The 23,481-nt window shown below is 44.4% G+C and overlaps 1 protein-coding gene across 5 annotated transcripts in view; it reads right to left on the reverse strand.

Moving 5' to 3' along the window:
- LOC121552926 (MAM domain-containing glycosylphosphatidylinositol anchor protein 2-like) overlaps positions 1-23,481 on the reverse strand; it is a 408,550-nt gene that overhangs the window by 278,849 nt on the left and 106,220 nt on the right. The gene's annotated exons all lie outside the window — the stretch shown is intronic.

Below are 23,481 nucleotides of genomic sequence, written 5' to 3' on the forward strand. Positions count from 1 at the left end.
AGAGAGAGAGAGAGAGAGAGAGAGAGAGAGAGAGAGAGAGAGAGAGAGAGAGAGAGAGAGAGAGATGTCTCCTCTACCTCAGCAAAGGAGTGACGGTGGGCGAGCCTGGGGGTGCACGCTAGGCCCACTGGGTCGTGAATGATGGGGTCGGATTAATTTCACCCCTAGAGGCTGATCATAGGTCTGTGTATGTGTTTCTCCCTCGAATGGTTTAGATTAGACCGTGGAAGGTAAGCTGAACTCAAATCTGTGCAGTTTGGGTAAAAGGAGTCTCGTCATTAGTCGCTTCAGGGCATGAGCAGTGAACAAGACTAGGGTAAAAGGAAAAATGTAGTAAAATCCGATGGGAACATACAGTCCCTTTCACTGTATCAGTGTGGTGTCCTGTTCCAAAACACTCAGTAGACTCACACCCTGAAGCAGAGATCCACATTCGTCCCCAGATCTTTCCGGTCTCACAACACGCTAATAAGCCTAGCGATTATGTGTGTGTGTGTGTATGCGTGTGTGTGTTTATATGTGTTTGTGTGTGTGCATGTGTGTGTTGTGCACGTCTGTGTGCACGCGTGTGTAGCAACAATCCTCCTGTAGGCTGCACTGGGACTCCCAGACACAGTGCATCTGCACGCGCTAACCCGAGACGCTAACCACACGCCCCCCTCTTACTGCACTACTGTGGCTATTCACTGTTTGTCCTCTACTCAGCTTGTTAGCGTTTAGCATTTAGCTCTCAAACTGCTACGTAGATTGATTAACACTGAGACGTATGCTAACAACAAATGTTAACTAGTCATCCACATGGACAGAGCCTGTAGTGGGTCTCTCCATTAGGGGAGAAATCCGCCAGCAGTATATTCCAGAGGGGGAATAGAGGATTGAAAGCCCTGGCTGGGGAGAGAAAAGCTTCACACACGGCTGCCACTTAAAACAAAGGAGGCTTAGGATAAGACCCTAGGACGCCAGGCAACATGGTGCTAATGCAATTTACTCCAATAAGACAGTATCTCTACAACATGCTTTCAGTCCTGAGACCAGCACAGAGCAGCAGAGGGGGAAACTGGAGAAACACCCGTAATGAATGATCCTCAGAGATACAGTAAGTGCACCCAGACACGTGCACATACACACAAACACACATAAACACAAAAAGATGACGCACATTAACTAATAAAAAGCTTACGCACACACACAAGTACACACACAGACACAAGCGCAGATGCATGCACACACACACCAATCAATTGCTCACTGCTCCCATAGGCACACACAGCACACTTGACACTTATGTAGGGCACTACAGCACGTGCAGTTGTCTTTCCATGGAAAATAACTTCCTAAATATGATAGGCTATTAGTTTAGGCTCCGACATTGACTGGAAATAAATATTCATAACACATTTATTTGTGTCTGCCTACAAATTGTCTGGCTCCTAAATTATACAAGATTATTTCGAAACGGTTGTCTTTCTGTTTTGTAGGCTATTCATTATCTATTGTAATAAAAGCTCCTATGTCGCAATAGTCACAAACTCTAACAGCCTAATTCTTGCTTTTACATTCAGTAGCCAACCTTTATTCTCTTTTGTTGGGCGAGATCAAGTGCACCTATGTGTGGTCTCAATTAAATAGCCTGTAGACTAGGCTATATGGGTGTAGAAGCACGGTGCAGTTATATTTAACTTCCTAAATATGATATACTATAGTTTAGACTCTGACATTGACTGGAAATATTTATGCTTAGACTCCGACATTTACTGAAAATATGTATAACACATGTAGGCCTATTTTACTCTGCTTGCAAATCATCCCGCTCCTAAAAGTTATGCAAATGTAGGTCAAGTCAAGTAAGTGTCCACTCTCGTATATTTCGCCCCAACTCTACTCTCTTTCAAACTACGTCTACCCTAATGGCTGATATAGCCCAATAATACCGATAGCATAATGAGCCATGTGAGAATCTGTGTTCTTTTTTTTTTCTTAGGCTATTTTTGCGCATTTTGATCTTGACTAGGTTGGCAATTTTGCTGGGACAGAGGCTGCAAAGCGAGCTGCGTCGCATACACCTAAAATAACATTGCAGGACTGCGGTTGGGTTCGGGACCAGTTGTTGCGGGGGCAGGTGGGAGATGGACAAGAAGCCAGCAAGAGCGGGCGGGGGTGTGGTATGAAAAGCAGCGAGAGAGAGAGATGAAGAAATCAGTCCCATGTGCAGACCTCTACTGTGTGTCTCTCAGGCTGGCTGTAGTGTCAGAGCTCCCTCCCTCACACACACACACACACACCATAGCCCGGGGGAGTGTGGATGTGCTATAAATTAAATCACTTCCCCTGCTGTGAGTGGGTAGGGAGAATGTGTGAGTGTGTGTGTGTGTGTGTATCCATACTAGCAGGGTCCCACCGGACAGACAGCCTGGCCCTCCATGTCCCTAGCTGACAGAGGGGAGACGGGACAGCTTTATTCACAGAGAGCCAATGGAGAGATTAAATGTGATTTGGCTAAAGCAGGCCTGTCACCATGGCCCTGGACTGGCAGAGACAGAAAGGCATAGAGAGAGGCAGAGGGGGTTCTTGGCAGGGACAGAGACTCTACATTTGACAAACAAATTAATGTGAAAAAAGCTCAAACAGCTGGGTCTCGGTGACGCTAGGCTTAATGTCTTCAGACCAACCCCTTAAGACCATTAAACATGTTCTGCGCGATTGGTGAGTGTGTGAGTGAGATAAACAGAAAGAGAGAATAGTGCACAAGGGAACAATAACAGTATGCAAAGCCTAGTTTCTCTTTGTATCTGTTATCCCACCCAGAGTCATTATCAGGAGGCCGCCAGGCCCAAGATCCAGGACCACCACTGTAGAAGCTAAGCTGACGTCAGAACTAGAGATTGGTAAATCAAGGCAAAGATTACATCATAAAAGAGCACAGCAATAACATCCTTATGATTCAGGCTTGGATGTATTCTAAAACAAAACCTTATGTAGTCTCATTCTAGGTGAACAACGTCTCATTACAGGTGAACACATGAATGGATAATAAGGGAAAAAACACAGATGATCCACCAATGGTTGAAACACTGTTACATTAAAACTCGGGGATCATCTAACAGTGCACATGTAATTCCATTTGTATTCGCCATTTTGTACACCCGGCACTATTGAAATCTGCTTGTATGTGTACAAACACTACCAGTAACAACAGAAAGACACTGACTCATATGGATGACACAACATTGGGTTGACTGTTCAGCACATATAGACACTATTACATCACTGTCATCAAGTAAACCTTGACCTGACTTGAGTTGATCACTGTCCCTCAGCATGAGTTGCCAGCAGCCATTGATCACACCCGTTAATGCACTCACAGCACTTCTGTCCCTAAACTGTTGTTGTAAATGACCCTTACAACAGCAATACCTCAGCATGTCATCAGTATTCCATCAGCAGAGATCATCTAGGAAGACGGACTGTGAGAGACCAGCTGTGGAAGAAGACCAGGGTTGAATACATAAATTCAGCAAAAAAAGAAACGTCCTCTCACTGTCAACTGCGTTTATTTTCAGCAAACTTAACATGTGTAAATATTTGTATGAACATAACAAGATTCAACAACTGAGACATAAACTGAACAAGTTCCACAGACATGTGACTAACAGAAATTGAATAATGTGTCCCTGAACAAAGGGGGGGTCAAAATCAAAAGTAACAGTCAGTATCTGGTGTGGCCACCAGCTGCATTAAGTACTGCAGTGCATCTCCTCCTCATGGACTGCAACAGATTTGCCAGTTCTTGCTGTGAGATGTTACCCCACTCTTCCACCAAGGCACCTGCAACTTCCCGGACATTTCTGTGGGGAATGGCCCTAGCCCTCACTCTCCGATCCAACAGGTCCCAGATGTGCTCAATGGGATTGAGATCCGGGCTCTTCACTGGCCATGGCAGAACACTGACATTCCTGTCTTGCATGAAATCACGCACAGAATGAGCAGTATGGCTGGTGGCATTGTCATGCTGGAGAGTCATGTCAGGATGAGCCTGCAGGAAGGGTACCACATGAGAGAGGAGGATGTCTTCCCTGTAACGCCCAGCGTTGAGATTGCCTGCAATGACAACAAGCTCAGTCCGATGATGCTGTGACACACTGCCCCAGACCATGACGGACCCTCCACCTCCAAATCGATCCCGCTCCAGAGTACAGGCCTCGGTGTAACGCTCATTCCTTCGACGATAAACACGAATCCGACCATCACCCCTGGTGAGACAAAACCGCGACTCGTCAGTGAAGAGCACTTTTTGCCAGTCCTGTCTGGTCCAGCGACGGTGGGTTTGTGCCCATAGGCGACGTTGTTGCCAGTGATGTCTGGTGAGGACCTGCCTTACAACAGGCCTACAAGCCCTCAGTCCAGCCTCTCTCAGCCTATTGCGGACAGTCTGAGCACTGATGGAAGGATTGTGCGTTCCTGGTGTAACTCGGGCAGTTGTTGTTGCCATCCTGTACCTGTCCCGCAGGTGTGATATTCGGATGTACCGATCCTGTGCAGGTGTTGTTACACGTGGTCTGCCACTGCGAGCATGATCCGCTGTCCGTCCTGTCTCACTGTAGCGCTGTCTTAGGCGTCTCACAGTACGGACATTGCAATTTATTGCCCTGGCCACATCTGCAGTCCTCATGCCTCCTTGCAGCATGGCACGTTCACACAGATGAGCAGGGACCCTGGGCATCTTTATTTTGGTCTTTTTTAGAGTCAGTAGAAAGGCCTCTTTAGTGTACTAAGTTTTCATAACTGTAACCTTAATTGTCTACCGTCTGTGACCTGTTAGTGTCTTAACGACCGTTCCACAGATGCATGTTCATTAATTGTTTATGGCTCATTGAACAAGCATGGGAAATAGTGTTTAAACCCTTAACAATGAAGATCTGTGAAGTTATTTGGATTTGTACGAATTATCTTTGAAAGACAGGGTCCTGAGTTTATCTGTATGTATATCAAAAACCTTCATATACTTGATGTACACTTGATTTAGCTTGTGTGGAATAGTCCCAAAAATGCAAGCTCTGCCAATCCTGCACAGGAGTGAAGTGAACTCAAGCCCAGCTCAAAGTCTTTCAAAGTATAAAACAGGCAGCTACAGTAGTGCCACAGAAGCACTGAGAAGCTGTGCCCTGTCAGTGCCGCTGTCCATGGTGCTGGAGCAGAGGTGCTGAAACTGCTACATATTGTTATAAAGAATGTGATGATATTCTCATGTGGACTGCCAGCCTTGCTACTACAGCACCACTGACAGGCTGACTCCTGTATTATTGCCCCTGTCCATGGTGCTGAAGCTGAGTTGCTGAAACTCCTTGTCCCATAGAGAAGCTTAATGTCGCTGTATTGACAAGTCTTTAACAGCCGTACCTATCCAAAAATCATTCCACATTCCTCTACTGTTTCTTTCTAACCGACAGCAGCTGAATTTGGGGGAGTTCTTTGTGCTATTGGAATGCTGCTGAATGCTCTATTGGAAACATATTGATTGACTGAAGTAGTCCTGTAGAGGGGACACCGGTGTGTGGCACCCTGCAGTGTTTACTTGTTTGATTGTGATGCCACATATGCACATATACGCACAGACACACACACAAACATACACAATCATGCCACATAATCATTCCCAATTTCTGTTTGCACTGAGTGAATATCACTATTTACAGATGGATTATTGTGCAGAACCAAAATCCCACATTTTATCACATGACGACAGTCATTATCACCAAACTGGTAGAGCACGGCGCTTGTAACGCCAAGGTAGTGGGTTCGATCCCCGGGACCACCCATACACAAAAATGTATGCACGCATGACTGTAAGTCGCTTTGGATAAAAGCGTCTGCTAAATGGCATATTATTATTATTATTGTAATCACAAAACAAAGGTCTATTTTATGTGTTATGGGGCCATGAAATGGTAACAATAGAGACATTGTAAACATTGTATACTCTATCTTTATAATCGGATTACACACCCTTCCTTACGTCGATACATGTTTACGTCCCAATTATAAGAGGAATAAACGTGTAATTTATATTGCTATTCAGGCTAGGCCTTATGACGTAACAGTGCCTACCATCTCATGGTAGTGATTATTAAGAATGCTTGTTTTACTGAGGTATATGGCTGTACAGAGTCTACTGACACATCTATAAACTAGAAATTACAAACACACACACACACACAAACACAAACACAAACACACACACACACACAAACACACACACAAACACACACATAAACACACTCAATATAGGATTGTTCCAGTTGACTAAACCTCAGTGGGTTTTTCCCCTCTATCCTGTTCTCCAGTCTCTATGTCTGTGGTGCCACATTGGCATGGCAGCCCTGTTGAGCCCACTTGATTTCCCTAAACAACCCTAATCGGGCATCTGTAGGGGAGGATAAAGCCCAGATTGGCTGGAACCAGGCAGCAGCTCTCTTACGATAGGCTAGTTCCAACCAGCCCTGCAGAAAGATCACTCCAGATTGAAGTCGAAAATTGATGTTTTTGCAGGTCCCCAGGACGTCGGGAGAAGTCATCAAAACCGTCCACTAAAGAAAATACAAACTCAAAACAAGTGCCTGGAGCTGGGATTGAACCTGCAGTCTATGGAGCAAAAGCTCACTGGTTAGACCACTGCGCCATCTTTCCACAATGAGGTAGCAGGACCAGTCTTAATTAATGGCTTAACTTAAACGTGGAGTTGTTTTTCTGTTTTAACCCTATCCCAAAACGTATCCTTAACTTAACCAATCAGAATGAATGCCTGAACTTAATTTACACTATTCCAAACCTTAATCCTTAACATAACCAATCGGAATGAATGCCTGAACTGTTAACCAATCTGAATTAATGCCTGAACTTCACCCTAGAGTTGTTTCTGTTTTAAACCTATTCCGAACCTTAACTTAACCCATTAGGAATTAATGCCTTAAGTTAACCGTAGAGTTGTTTCTGTGAGCCTAAATCGTCTGGAGCTCATGTGGGAGCTGTGTACCTAAATACAAAACATCGGGAGATGAAGTCAGTTTACTAGTCAAAAATAGACGTGTTGTTCCAAGGACGTCAAGAAATTACGTGAGACTGTGATATCTTGTTGAGCCCTTGGATGATTGGCTATAGCAAGCGAGAAGCTTCCTTTATGGTTGGCGACCGCCAGCCAGGAGCCAGGAAGAGCTTTTTGAGAATGGAATAGCTATCTGGCAATCCTTGGAGGATTGGGTGTCGCCGGCCAACAAACTCTTGGGTGATTGGCTGGTGTGACCCTGGAGCTAACTGATCATCCTATCAATGGCCACAGTACAGGCTGACTGCTGGAGTTGCCTGCTGGCAGGCTTATTTAGGGCTATCCATAACCCTGCCGTCCAGTGGGGAGCTGTTTACGCCATCAATAACTCTTGCATTTGGGGAGCTGTGCTGCTAAGCCCAGCCAGCAAGCCCTAACACTTCATTATTCTTGCCCAGGAAGAGATGGGTTTACAGGGCTCTCTCACCATGCTAGGCCCCTAGATATGCCTGGTGTTGGAAGACTAGTACTACTAACATGTACTGAGAAAATGTCATTCTGGGCTGTGTTTACTAAGCCTATCAAAATGAAACAGGAGTGGGGGGCGGGGAAAGGAAAACATCACATGCTCTCCATTATTTCTGCTTCATATGTAAGGGTACATTTCTCCATCCACCTCAATTGGTAGAGCATGGCGCTTGTAACGCCAGGGTAGTGGGTTCAATCCCCGGGACCACCCTTACGTAAAAATGTATGCACACATGACTGTAAGTTGCTTGGGATAAAAGCGTCTGCTAAATGGCATATTATATTACTATAATACACTGAACAAAAATATAAATGCAACATGCAACAATTTCAAATATTTTACTGAGCTACATTTCACATAAGGAAATCAGTCAATTGAAATAAATTCATTAGGCCCTACGACTGGGAATACAGATATGCATATTTTGGTCACAGATACCTTTAAAAAAATGTAGGGGTGTGGATCTGAAAACTAGTCAGTATCTGGTGTGTTCCACCATTTGCCTCATGCAGCATGACACATCTCCTACGCATAGAGTTGATCAGGCTGTTGATTGTGGTCTGTGGAATGTTGTCCCACTACTTTTCAATGGCTGTGCGAAGTTGCTGGATATTGGTGGGAATTGGAACACGCTGTCGTACACGTCGATCCAGAACATCCCAAACATGCTCAATGGGTGACATGTCTGGTGAGTATGCAGGCCATGGAAGAACTGGGACATTTTCAGCTTCCAAGAATTGTGACATGGGGCCACGCATTATCATGCTGTAGTTTATGCCTGCCCATACCATAATCCCACCGTCACCATTGGCACTCTGTTGACAATGTTGACATCAGCATACAGCTCGCACACGCGACGCCATACATGCTGTCTGCCATCTGCACGGTACAGATGAATCAGTGAAGAGCACACTTTTCCAGCGTGCCAGTGGCCATCGAAGTCAGTTATGACGCCGAACTGCAGTCAGGTAGACGAGCACGCAGATGAGCTTCCCTGAGACGGTTTCTGACAGTTTGTGCAGAAATTATTCGGTTGTGCAAACCCACAGTTTCATCAGCTGTCCGGCTGGCTGGTCTCAGACAATCCCGCAAGTGAAGAAGCCGGATGTGTATGTCATGGGCTGGTTATGGTTGTGAGGCCGGTTGGACATACTGCCAAATTCTCGAAAACGTAGTTGGAGGCGACTTATGGTAGAGAAATTAACATTCAATTCTCTGGCAACAGCTCTGGTGGACATTCCTGCAGTCAGCATGCCAATTGCACGCTCCCTCAAATCTTGAGACATCTGTGGCATTGTGTTGTGTGACAAAACTGCACATTTTAGAGGGGCCTTTTATTGTCTGTGTACCTGTGTAATGCCCATGCTGTTTAATCAGTTTCTTGATAAGCCACACCTGTCAGGTGGGTGGATTATCTTGGCAAAGGAGAAATGAGAGAAATAAGCTTTTTGTTGTATGGAACATTTCTGGGATATTTTATTTCAGCTCATGAAACATGGGACCAACACTTTACATGTTGTGTTTATACTTTTGTTCAGTATACATTGATAAGCACACCAAAGCACATCAAAGACGGCAGTAACGAAACATAATAAAATAAAAACTGTCACGGATCCCCCGGTACTGCTGCTCATTCCGTTCACCAGCTTCGGAGGTCTAAGTCACCGGCCTTCAAGGCGTCACTGACCTGGTTCATTACCACCAACCCTCGACTATCTTGTCTCATTACGCACACCAGGTTCCCATTCCCCCTGATTAGTATGTGTATATGTGTGACCGCTGTTCCCCATTGTCCTTGTCGATTATTGTCCCATGTCCGTTAGTCTCGTGAGTACCGTGTATTGTGCTCTTGTTATTACGGGTCTCGTCCCGTGGGTTTACACCTCGCTCTTTTGTTTGGGTTACAACCCTGTTTTATATACAGTGAGGGAAAAAGTATTTGACCCCATGCTCATTTTGTACGTTTGCTCACTGACAAAGAAATTATCAGTCTATAATTTTAATGGTAGGTTTATTTGAACAGTGAGAGACAGAATAACAACAACAAAATCCAGAAAAATGCATGTCAAAAATGTTATAAATTGTTTTGTATTTTAATGAGGGAAATAAGTATTTGACCCCCTCTCAATCAGAAAGATTTCTGGCTCCCAGGTGTCTTTTATACAGGTAACGAGCTGAGATTAGGAGCACACTCTTAAAGGGAGTGCTCCTAATCTCAGCTTGTTACCTGTATAAAAGACACCTGTCCACAGAAGCAATCAATCAATCAGATTCCAAACTCTCCACCATGGCCAAGACCAATGAGCTCTCCAAGGATGTCAGGGACAAGATTGTAGACCTACACAAGGCTGGAATGGGCTACAAGACCATCGCCAAGCAGCTTGGTGAGGAGGTGACAACAGTTGGTGTGATTATTCGCAAATGGAAGAAACACAAAAGAACTGTCAATCTCCCTCGGCCTGGGGCTCCATGCAAGATCTCACCTCGTGGAGTTGCAATGATCATGAGAACGGTGAGGAATCAGCCCAAAACTACACGGGAGGATCTTGTCAATGATCTCAAGGCAGCTGGGACCATAGTCACCAAGAAAACAATTGGTAACACACTACGCCGTGAAGGACTGAAATCCTGCAGCGCCCGCAAGGTCCCCCTGCTCAAGAAAGCACATATACATGCCCGTCTGAAGTTTGCCAATGAACATCTGAATGATTCAGAGGAGAACTGGGTGAAAGTGTTGTGGTCAGATGAGACCAAAATGGAGCTCTTTGGCAAAAACTCAACTTGCCGTGTTTGGAGGAGGAGGAATGCTGTCTATGGCCCCAAGAACACCCTCCCCACCGTCAAACATGGAGGTGGAAACATTATGCTTTGGGGGTGTTTTTCTGCTAAGGGGACAGGACAACTTTACCACATCAAAGGGACGATGGACGGGGCCATGTACCGTCAAATCTTGGTTGAGAACCTCCTTCCCTCAGCCAGGGCATTGAAAATGGGTCGTGGATGGGTATTCCAGCATGACAATGACCCAAAGCACACGGCCAAGGCAACAAAGGAGTGGCTCAAGAAGAAGCACATTAAGGTCCTGGAGTGGCCTAGACAGTCTCCAGACCTTAATGCCATAGAAAATCTGTGGAGGGAGCTGAAGGTTCGAGTTGCCAAACGTCAGCCTCGAAACCTTAATGACTTGGAGAAGATCTGCAAAGAGGAGTGGGACAAAATCCCTCCTGAGATGTGTGCAAACCTGGTAGCCAACTACAAGAAACGTCTGACCTCTGTGATTGCCAACAAGGGTTTTTCCACCAAGTGCTAAGTCATGTTTTGCAGAGGGGTCAAATACTTATTTCCCTCATTAAAATGCAAATCAATTTATAACATTTTTGACATGCGTTTTTCTGGATTTTTTTGTTGTTATTCTGTCTCTCACTGTTCAAATAAACCTACCATTAAAATTATAGACTGATCATTTCTTTGTCAGTGGGCAAACGTACAAAATCAGCAGGGGATCAAATACTTTTTTCCCTCACTGTATATATACATGTTTATTTTGGGCTTCGTCCCCGTTGTTTTTCATGACGTACATTGTGTTCGCTGTAGTAATACAAACCCCTAATACGTATTCCTGCACCTGTCTTCTAATCATTATACAATGTGACAGAATAATCGACCCATAAAAATGGAGACAGCGGGAAAGGCAGAGCTGGCGCCCATCGTAGAGACAGTCCAGCATCACGAGGACTCCAGACTTGGCAGCGCCATGGACAGCGTGCTGGCAACCATCCTGGGATAGGCTGTACCCTCGCCTACCTGACTGAGAAGCACTGGTGGCCCACCTTGGCTAGGGACGTCCGGGTTTACGTCTCTTCCTGCTCCATCTGTGCCCAGTCTAAGACACCCAGACACCTCCCTTATGGAAAGCTCCTTCCCCTGCCGGTTCCACAACAACCCTGGTCTTACCTCTCGGTGGACTTTGTCACAGACCTTCTCCCCTCCCAGGGGAACACCACCGTTCTTGTTGTTGTGGACTCGTTTTCCAAAGCTTGTCGCCTCCTTCCTCTGCCTGAGCTCCCGTCGGCCATGCAAACCGCGGAGGCTCTTTTTACGCATGTCTTCCAGCACTACGGGATCCCAGAGGACATTGTGTCAGACCGTGGTCCTCAGTTCACCTCACGCATATGGAAAGCGTTCATGGAACGCCTGGGGGTCATGGTCAGTCTCACCTCCGGGTACCGTCCTCAAGATAATGGGCAGGTGGAGAGGGTCAACTTATATATACGTGTCTGTTTTGGGCTTCATCCCCGTCGTTTTTCATGACGTACATTGTGTTGGGTAGAGTAATAAAAAAAACTAAAACATGTTCCTGCGCCTGTCTTCTAATCAGTATACAACGTGACAAAAACTGCACAAATTTGAACGTGGCACTTACTCGCCCATGGATTAATGGTTCAGCATTGTCTCAATGTATAGTTCAGCATTCGACTAGCCATGTGCCACATGCACTCGCAGTTACAAGCCTGCTAGAGTTAGCTTCAAGCTGACGAGCAATATCCACCGTCGTAGTATGGATTAAGACTGAGCTGGAATGTGAAGCTAACTGAAGCTGGCTAGCTTGAGTAGATCTAGCTTCAATCATAGTATACCCCTCTGGTCTCATGCCTATTGGACTGTGTTTCGGAGGAACGCAATACAGTAAGTAAACCTTCACACTAATATATCTATTAAACGGTAACAATCAGCCACACGCTCTCCCTGGCACTCTCTCCCATTCAACACCACTACACTTACTGTAAATGTTAAACCCATTGTCTAATAGTCCATTAACTGAAGCGATATTATTCATTGACGGTCGTTCTTGTCTGGCTGGCTAGCCTGCCTATCTGCCCACACACTGTCACAGATTCAAACACAGTCAGACCCAGACATAATCAACAAGATAAGAGGTCTGTTAAATGAGACCAGGCTAGTAGGGAGTATGTTCTGGTTATGTCTCATTCCAGGATATATTCCCCTCTCATCTTCTCTTGCTTATTCCCCATCTTGCTTATTCTCATTTGCAGATCTGATATGGCTGGATGGGTGAATCTATTACCAATCCTATCTACGTCTATCAAAGATATGACTTAGAGTAAATCAGGACAGTTGGGAGTGAAGTAAACATCTTTCTGGAACAAGACACAGCCCTACAGCTCTGTTGAGGGACCTGCAAGTAAGGATTTCGCTGCATCGTTTACACCTGCTGTAACCTGTGTATGTGACGAATAAACTTTGATTTGATTTGTTATGAAAGTGGCTGTAAAGGTCGACAGGGCCAACTACTGTCTCTGTACACACAGACATTTAGAGCCGAGGACAAACCCTTTCTGTGGCCAGATCTACACAGGGGCGTAATTAAATAAGATCTACTTTCTACTGGAAGGCATTACTAATGGAGAATTGGGGAATGGATGGGCCATACATCATAGAGGTATTATTCCTGCTGTGTGCCAACTCTCAAACGCAAATTGGATTATCTGCACAGCTAGCTGGGTTATCCGATTGTGAAACACATACACACACACAGCAAATCTTGGAAACACACACACTGAGCAAACCTAGTTAAGCGTGTACCACACACAAACACACACACACACACTGCGATCTCTTAATTTCCCCTATCATAAAGTCCACAGTAATGTGATTTATGACAGAGGGAAAGATCATACAAACAGTACTGTGATGAAATCTCTGCTTTAAGCCCTTGGCCTTGACTTGGTATGACTCTATATCACGCTGGACTGTAAAGCTTTTTGTTGTGTTGTGAATTCAGAAAACATCCGTCTTATGCCTGTAAACATTCTATTGGAACCTTCTGATTTACGATTCTACAATTAAATAAAATCGGAATATACAGTACATCAAACAAATCAAACAAATGAAGCATGAGATGGCTTACAGTTTGTACAGTTAATTGCTTCCCTGCATCCAATAAATACAATAAATAAGTATGCTTGTTCAGACACGTCAGCACACTCCATCACTGCAATATCAAGCATTTTGCTGCACCTGCTTCAGCATCTGCTAATCTGTGTACGCGACAAATAAACTTTGATTTGATGTGTTCATTACACAGAACATTACAGCTAGCCACTAATTGAGCACTAATGGTTGTTGAAAACAACATGGCTAAGATGGATCCATCTTGGTAAGCCTGCCTGTCACAACCAATGCAAAGCAAACATGTGAGCTAGAATAGTCAATGTAGAAGTCTCTGCAAACCGGTCACTAGCACTTTCCGTCTGCGCACTGACAGTTACATGTAGTAGGGTGATTACGTGTGATACTGAACGCTTGGAAAGTAGTTAAAAAAAGTGTGCAAGCAGGTTGTTAGGTGGGGTGGTAGATGGGCGTAAACCACTGTGTGCAATTCCCAGTTACACTTTTGCTTCCTGGTTTAGTCTTTATTTTACCCTCGCTTTTAACAGTTGTTTTAACTCTCCCTAACCTTTCTTAAACCACTCGCATTTACCCTTATTTCGCCGCGTTGTGGCCGCCTTTCGCCTTGTGGGAAGACAGGTTGAAATGTTTTTATATTGTGTGGTACCATCCGTAATGGTATGATGTAGTGTTGGTCTCTGCATACATTTTCACCGAGCCGACTAGGTGAAAAATCTGTCGATGTGCCCTTGAGCAAGGCACTTAACCCTAATTGCTCCTGTAAGTCGCTCTGGATAAGAGCGTCTGCTAAATGACTAAAAATAAAATAAAAAATAAATAAAATAATTAAGCAGACCCTCACTAAGAGGCCTAATGGTATCTGCATCCTTAAGACTTCATGAACATACACTACATGACCAAAGGTATGTGGACACCTGCTCATCGAACATCTCATTCCAAAATCATGGGAATTAGTATGGATTTGGTCCCTCCTTTGCTGATATAACAGCCTCCACTCATCTGGGAAGGCTTTCCACTAGATGTTGGAACATTGCTGCGGGGAATTGCTTCCATTCAGCCACAAGAGCATTAGTGAGGTCAGGCACTAATGTTGGGCGATTAGGCCTGGCTCACAGTCTGCATTCCAATTAATCCCAAAGGTGTTCTATGGGGTTGAGGTCAGGGCTCTGTGCAGGCCAGTCAAGTTCTTCCACACCGATCTCGACAAACCATTTCTGTATGGACCTTGCTTTGTTCCCGGGGACATTGTCATGCTGTAACAGAAAATGGCCTTCCCCAAACTGTTGCCACAAAGTTGGAAGCACAGAGTCGTTTAGAATGTAATTTTATGCTAAGATTTCCCTTCACGGGTACTAACGGGCCTAGCCTGAAACCATGAAAAACAGCCCCAGACCCTTATTCTTCATCCACCAAACTTTACAGTTGGAACTATGCATTGGGGCAGGTAGCGTTCTCCTGGCATCCGCCAAACCCAGATTAGTCCGTCGCACTGCCAGGTGGTGAAGCGTGATTCATCACTCCAGAGAACGCGTTTCCACTGCTCCAGAGTCCAATGGTGGAGAGCTTTACACCCCTCCAGCCGACGCTTGGCATTGTGCATGGTGATCTTATGCTTGTGTACAGCTGCTCAGCCATGGAAACCCATTTCATGAAGCTCCCAATGAACAGTTATTGTGTCTCGGACAGAATAAAACAAAATTCTCTGAGACCCGGTTGAGTTAAGATACACTATATATACAAAGGTATGTGGACACCCCTTCAAATTAGTTTATTTGGCTATTTCAGCCACACCCGTTGCTGACAGGTGTATACAATTGAGCACACAGCCATGCAACCAAGGACTTTTTAACTGACCGCCCACAGAGGGTCCTCATGGATGGGGCCCTCTCTGATGAACTGACCCTAAACACAGGGGCGCCCCAGGGGTGTGTCCTTCCACCGTTGTTGTTCTCTATCTACACTAATGAGATGAAGATCCAAGGAAACAATGTGAGCCTTTTCAAGGCTCTGGTAGGACTATTTTTTAAAGATGCTACGTCAGATGGGGACAGCTATTTTAAACAGACCAACAACCTTCAAGAATGATGCCGGTCTAGTGCCCTCCACATCAATGTGGAAAAGACAAAGGAGCTGATCATCAATGGCAACAACTTGCCAATGTCCCAACCACTCTCTCTGAACGACCAACCAGTGGAGGCGTTTGAGTGTTTCAAATACCTAGGGACACAAATTGATAACAAGCTGAGTTTTACAGACAATGCAGACTGTATTTTTTTTAAGCAAGCCAGCCCCAGTTTTCATTCAGGAAATTGAAGGGGTTTGGGGTCAGCCAGGATGTTCTGGAGAGGGTGTACAGCAGCTTGGTGGAGAGCATCCTCACGTTCAATATGACAGTCTGGTATGGTAATCTGAGTGTGAGGAGCAAAAGCAAACCGACCAGAATGGTAAACACAGCCAGCAAAGTAATTGGTCAACCACAGGCACATTTGAGCAGTCTGCTCCACAAGGCAACCAAAAAGAAGGCACTAGCTGTCATTGGCGACCCATCCCACCCTCTACACCCTCAGTTTGAGAGGCTTCCCTATGGCCGGCGCTTCAGAATGCCCACCATGCAACAATTTCAAAGATTTTACTGAGTTACAGTTGCAAGAAGGAAATCAGTCAATTGAAATAAATTCATTAGCCCTAATTTATGGATTTCACATGACTGGGCAGGGGCACTGAGGAGCCAGGCCCAGCCAATCAGAATGAGTTTTTCCCCACAAAAGGGCTTTATTACAGACAGAAATACTCCTCAGTACGATTCAGCAGGTGAAGAAGCCGGATGTGGAGATCCTGGGCTGGCGTGGTTATACGTGGTCTGCGGTTGTGAAGACGGTTGGACATACTGCCAAATTCTCTAAAACTAAGTTGGAGGCGGCTTATGGTAGAGAAATTAACATTAAATTATCTGGCAACAGCTCTGTTTGACATTCCTGCAGTCAGCATGCCAATTGCACGCTCCCTCAAAACTTGAGATATCTGTGGCGTTGTGTTGTGTGTTACAGGAAGGAGTCGCAGTTCCAGAGCGACCCACTAGGTGTCATCCTCCGACAACCTTATGCACCTCCTTACTCACAGTCTGGACTAATCATCATCCTATTGGTGTCACCTGTGTATTTATGCCCTCACTTCCCTGTGTTCCCTTGCTCAGTTTTCTCTGCTAGTTTCTCTATGCTCAGCAGTACTAATCAGTGTCTGATCGGAGAAGTATGTACAGGTACTCGAGAAGTGTTCTCCCTGTTTCTTTATTATTTCAGTCATAGTTACTATTTTGTATTTTGGCTCACAGTCTGTTTTTGGAGACCTATTTGCTCCACCTTTCTTTTATCTTGTTAAGTCCGTTGTTTTGTATCCTGGCTTCGGGACCACCAGTAAAGATCCTTGTTTCACCATCTCTGCCTACTGCCTACTGTCTATCCTGCACCGCACCTGGGTCACACCTCACACCAACCCTTACAGTTGTGTGACAAAACTGCACATTTTAGAGTCACTTTTTATTGTCCCCAGCACAAGGTGCACCTGTGTAATGATCAATCTGTTTAATCAGCTTCTTGATATGCCACACCTGTCAGGTGGATGAATTATATTGGCAAAGGAGAAATGCTCACTAACAGGGATGTAAACAAATTTGTGCACAAAAGCTTGTCGTGCATATGGAACATTTCTGGGATCTTTGATTTCAGCTCATAAAACATGAGACCAACACTTCACATGTTGCGTTTATATTTTAGTTCAGTATATAAAGCTCATTAAAACATATTCACTAGAGGCTACTACTTTCTCCTTAGTAGATGCTCTATATACTGTAGAAGCTAAGTATAGTCGCTGTGTATATTAGGCAGCCTGTGTACCCTAAGAGGTCTAATGTACCTTAATTTATGTACCGACAGTCTTTGCCATAAAGCTCTATAGCCCTTTCCTTCAGTCAAATCAATGGTTCAAAACTATTTATTTTTTAGGTCATATTTTATTGTATGGAAGTTTGTGTGTCAAAACATTCCAATCACATGGGTAATAAAACAATTATTTAATATTTAAAGTGGAACTGAGAGTGTTTTAGCAACATGAAATCGTATTAAAATATGTTCATAGACACCCCCAGGAAGAATACAACTTTTTTTTGTACATTTTCTGAAAACCAAGCACTTAGATATGGTCATTTTCACATTTTTATAAAATCATAGAATGTTTGGAAATTATGTAGAGTAAGGCATTTGTGAAAATTCTATATCAATATAGAGTGGGAAAGCGGCTGTGCGTTTGGACAATTAATAGACACTGCAGCAAATAAAAACAAATAAAAACCTCTGTCTCTCTATGCAGACCGGTGTGCCATAGCCAATCAGAGCTACAGTAGGCCTTTATGCAAATAAGCCATTTGCAACACTGGCCTGTCATCATTCACTTTGGACTGGACTGTGTGTTTACATGCAGTAGCAACAGCGCAACTTTAGATAATTAGAACATATTCGCCAAATGCCACAAAATACACATGAATGGATTTCTACAAATATGTAAATACCAAGGGTGTCCTATTACATTTGGGAACTTTACAGTCCTAATGATCAACAACCATGAAAAGGTAGGCTATCTCGTCCTCAGTTATGCACATCAACAACAACAAGATTAACTAATGCTAGCCAGAGCGAGATAAACAAAAAAGCTAGTTGGCCATCAGAATTGCACTGATAAACGATGGGGAATAGTAGCCTGCTCATCCTTCTGCAGTTTGCCTGCCAATGCATGATTGTCCCAACCCACGTTTTGACAACTGAAAAGGAACTTGCCTGCCCACCCATTTGAACGATGCCAAATACATTTGATTGACAACTAAGGGTGCGTTCGTAAATTGCCTCCAGTGTGTCCGAGTGCGCTCTGGGTCATTCGTAAATTCAGAGCGTTGTCAGATTGTCTGTTCATAAATTCAGAGCGTTTCGCTCTCCAAGCACTCAGAGCGCACACTGCACTATTGACACAGGCAGTCAGTCAAGCACCCAAGCTAACTGGCTAAAGTTGGCTAGCTTGCTAGCTACTTCCAGACACAAATGAAAACACCTCACTCTGGCCATTTTACTCGCACTTGCAGAGCTGGTTAGGCTGTTTGCATGTTATTTAGAGCGTTGGTGACTGTAACTGTGCTGCTGGCAACAATTTAATTACTTTTTTTGCTGACGTTTACTAACACTGGTCATATTCAGCGGGTGTTGCGCATTCGTAAATTCATCAGCTATTTTGCGCTCTGGCACACTCAGATGAGAGTACACTGAAATCGGAAAAGATAGCCAGAGTGAATTTACGAATGCAAGAGATATGCTAATTGGATAACAGTCGTTCAAGTTCAGCATAGCTAGCTAGCTAGCAAATCGATTCACATTTCTGGCTAGCTAACCAAATGACACCTGCATCTCTAGCTGTAGCCACCGAAAAATGATGAGGGGAAAAAGTTGGTCACTCACTCACTCCTCCAATGACATGACATCCTCCAAGCAGCAAGCTAGGTAGCTAGCTAACGTTAGGCTCCGTGTTTTTGGCTTGCTAACGTTAGGCTCCACTAGCTAGCTAATGTTAGGCTCTGTGTTTCTAGCTTGCTAAATAAATAGCTACATGAATAGATATGCTAGCTTATTAGCCACGTGTAGCTCAGTTGGTAGAGCATGGCTTTTGCAATGCCAGGGTTGTAGGTTTGATTCCCACTAAAATGTAAAACATTTTTTAAATGTTATGACTGACTTGTGATCATTGCCCTTGCTAGTTTGATTGTATAGACATTCCCAGCCTTAGTTACATTTGTCCGTTTTTGTCCAAAAATATTGAGTCATTGAAACTGAAACGAATGGGTGGAGACAGAAAACAATGTACAAGGCCAGCTGAGATTTACAACCTGATAGCAATATTTTTTGGACTACCAAGAAATGTAAAACACTGTCAGTTCCACTTTAATATGTAGCACTGAGAGGAAAACATCAACAAAAGAAAGGTGCAGTTGGATGACACAGGGCTGCAGTCCAATGAACTGAAGACACGCACGTGCGCTCGGGCGTACACACACACACACAGACACATGCACGCACGCACGCACACACACACACACACACACACACACACACACACACACACACACACACACACACACACACACACACACACACACAGGGTCTTGAGAATAGCTAATATAAATTTTTCTCCAAAGATGCGGGAAGGCAAGTGTTCTACTAAACTCCATGACCCTGCAGAGAAATGTGTTTAGTCGCTTGGACTCAGCTGCCCAACTCTTTACTCACTTGGTCTCATCTGCCCAACTCTCACTCTATTTTCTGCTTTGAAATCCCACGCCGGGCTATTGTACATTACACCCCCAGTGAATCACTCGCTGCATTTTTACAGGGGAAGGAGAGATGGAGGTAGAGAGAACGGGGAAGAGATGGGAAGAGGAGTGTTAGAGAGAGCATTAGAGAGAGTGGGGAAAAGAGTAAGAGGGAGAGATAGAACAGAGAGAGCGACAAAGGAGGGATGGAGACAGCGAAGGGGTTGAAGACAGTGCAGAAAGTGGGAGGATGGAGAAGTTGGATTTGAGACGAGGAGAATCGAAACCACAGAGTTGCATCGGCGACTTCACATTAGCCAGATTTCAATGCGTGATCTGATATTATAAACCCCTAAATAAGACCTGGTGCAACCATTCAGAAGTCACATAGTTAGTTAAATAAAGTCCACCTGTGTGCAATCTAAGTGTCACATGATCTGTCACATGATCTCAGTATATATACACCTGTTCTGAAAGGCCCCAGAGTCTGCAACACCACTAAGCAAGGGGCACCACCAAGCAAGCGGCACCATGAAGAACAAGGAGCTCTCCAAACAGGTCAGGGACAAAGTTGTGGAGAAGTACAGATCAGGGTTGGGTTATAAAAAAATATCAGAAATTTTGAACATCCCACGGAGCACCATTAAATCCATTATTCAAAAATGGAAAGAATATGGCACCACAGCATACCTGCCAAGAGAGGGCCGCCCACCAAAACTCACGGACCAGGCAAGGAGGACATTTATCAGAGAGGCAACAAAGAGACCAAAGATAACCCTGAAGGAGCTGCAAAGCTCCACATTGGAGATTGGAGTATCTGTCCTTAGGACCACTTTAAGCGGTACACTCAACAGAGCTGGGCTTTACGGAGGAGTGGCCAGAAAAAAACCATTGCTTAAAGAAAGAAAGAAGAAAACACGTTTGGTGTTCGCCAAAAGCCATGTGGAAGCCACTCCGAGAACAACATCCCCACAGTGAAGCATGGTGGTGGCAGCATCATGCTGTGGGGATGTTTTTCATCGGCATGGACTTGGAAACTGGTCAGAATTGAAGGAATAATGGATGGCACTAAATACAGGGAAATGCTTCAGGAAAACCTGTTTCAGTCTTCCAGAGTTTTGAGACTGGGAAGGCGGTTGACCTTCCAGCAGGACAATGACCCTAAGCATACTGCTAAAGCAACACCCGAGTGGTTTAAGGGGAAACATTTAAATGTCTTGGAATGGCCTAGTCAAAGTACAGACCTCAATCCAACTGAGAATCTGTGGTATGACTTAAAGATTGCTGTACACCAGCGGGACCCATCCAACTTGAAGGAGCTGGAGCAGTTTTGCCTTGAAGAATGGGCAATAATCCCAGTGGCTAGATGTGCCAAGTTTATAGAGACATACCCCAAGAGACTTGCAGCTGTAATTGCTGCAAAAGGTGGCTCTACAAAGTATTGACTTTGGGGGGGTAGGACAAAGTGGTAGGACCCTGAGGCCTTCAAAAAGAAGCCAAACAAATTAAATGATTGGTGGAAATAAAATTGGTTATTCTAAGCAATAAGGTTAAAAGAGTACAGTATATGAACATCAGAGGGGCTTACCATGAAAAACTTCCAAAAGGACTAATTCTAGGCAGAAAGGAGTTGGAGCACTCAACAAAAAAAGCAGAGATTGAGTTCTTTTAGCTCACTTTAATCCATTGTACAGAATGACAACAGGTGACTGCCGTGAACATGAGTTGAATGGGAGTCAATTCCAAAATCCTAACTCTGCCTTAGAGAGAGGTTAAATTATGTATTTCTCAGAAAACAGGACACGCTATACATCCTCAAACTCAAGTCAAAATAGACTTCCCTAAATTGTTAGATTTACCAAATATAGAAAAAAAATATTAAACTGTCAAGCAATGGTGTCCCATGCTACCAATGGTGGATGGGGACACTGAGCAGTGACATGACACAGATTTGGCAATTAAAGGCATTATGGTATTTGTTTACTATGTTGCATCATAACAGCTCCATAAGTCAGTTCATAAGGCTTCCTGGACAGTCTTTAACTTCGGTATAACATGTTTATGTCCAGCATGGCTTTCTTACCTGAGGCGGTTTAATACACCAGCAAGGCCTGCAGGGGCATTCAGTGGTGTGTCTGGTCTAATGAGAGGTGGTCTGTACAGCAGTCAATAGCCTCTGATCTGTGATGTCAGAGCTAATCAGATAGCCAACCATATAACCACCGCCACCACTATCTGTCTGTCTGTCTGCAGCCGTGGCTCCTCTCCCACCCACCATGTTATTATTAACCTAGACCAGTCTACCTGCCTCTCCTCAAACATTACAAGCTACAACACACAGGTCACAGCTAGCAGCTCGCCCACCATCTATGCCTTAAAGGCCCAGTGCAGTCAAAAACGTGATTTTAATAATACTGTGAAATTGTGAAAATTATGATAATGCCCTTTTAGTCTAAGAGCTGTTTGAAGAGACTGCCTGAAATTTCAGCTTGCTTGGTGGGATGGAGTTTTGGCCTGCCTGGTGATATCACCAGGCGGTAAATTAGTTAATAGACCAATAACAAAGAGAGTTCCAAACCTCTCTGCCAATAACAGCTAGTTTTCAGTTCCCCCCATCCCCCCCCAACTCAGACCACTACCAGACAGCTGTTAATTGAAAACAATCAGAGTAAGGTACTTAATTGTTACCCAGAAATGATTTTATATTGTGATAAAAACGTCTGTATTGGACCTTTAATACCCAGCCATATACAATTAAAATGTTCTTGCCACAACGTAACGCTAACATCTTATCCAGACCAGGCTGTGTCCCAAATAGTACCCTACTGGGCTGCAAATGGTCAAAAGTAATGCAATACACAGAGAATAGGGTGTCATTTGGGGCGCAGCCAAGCACTTGAGACAGTCTGAACATGGCGGAGGTTGAGACCTGCAGAACAAACCCTCTCCACTCAGGAGTAGAATTGAAACAAAAATATCAAAGGGCCTCTTTTCCTTCCTCGTTATGCCAGATGTTGCAGATGTCTGAGGTATAAATACAAAGGTGAAGTGTTTGTATTGTAATACAGGCTGAATAGATAAACCAACCAGTCCCCTTCCTGAACAAGGGTCTGAATTAAATAAATGTTAATGCAAGTGGGGTGAATATAAAAGCATTTCAGTCAGAATGTGTTTGTGCTTTCATGGGCAGATCTAGAGCCGCAGAGCCGAGCCAGGCGGAGCAGAGCGGCCTTGTTTGATATTACAATCTGTGACCTGCGTCTGCTTCCAACGCCTCTCAGGGGTTGGCAAAAAGTCAACCGTTAAGTGCCCCTTGTGCGCGAGACAGAAGAAGGGGTCAGAAAAACAAGTGAATTCTGTACATAATCTTAACTCTAAAGAATAACAGTGGAGTAGAAGAAAGGGAAACAGAAGGTCTTTGTCATTGGCCTACAGTTCCTGCTGGGGACGATTAGCAGGGAGAGAGATTGACGAAGTACCAACACTCGCATGTGTTGTCATTATTATTATCAGCTAGCTTTCACAGAGACTCACACAGTCACACAGCTTGTCCCGTCTCTGCTAGCTACTTTGACACTCAAACTGATTTCGCTGCGGCAACAGTAGCCGACAGAGACTAGGAATAGCAGACGACAT

Source organism: Coregonus clupeaformis, chromosome 36, assembly GCF_020615455.1.
Source record: "Coregonus clupeaformis isolate EN_2021a chromosome 36, ASM2061545v1, whole genome shotgun sequence".
Classification (NCBI taxonomy): Eukaryota; Metazoa; Chordata; class Actinopteri; order Salmoniformes; family Salmonidae; genus Coregonus; species Coregonus clupeaformis.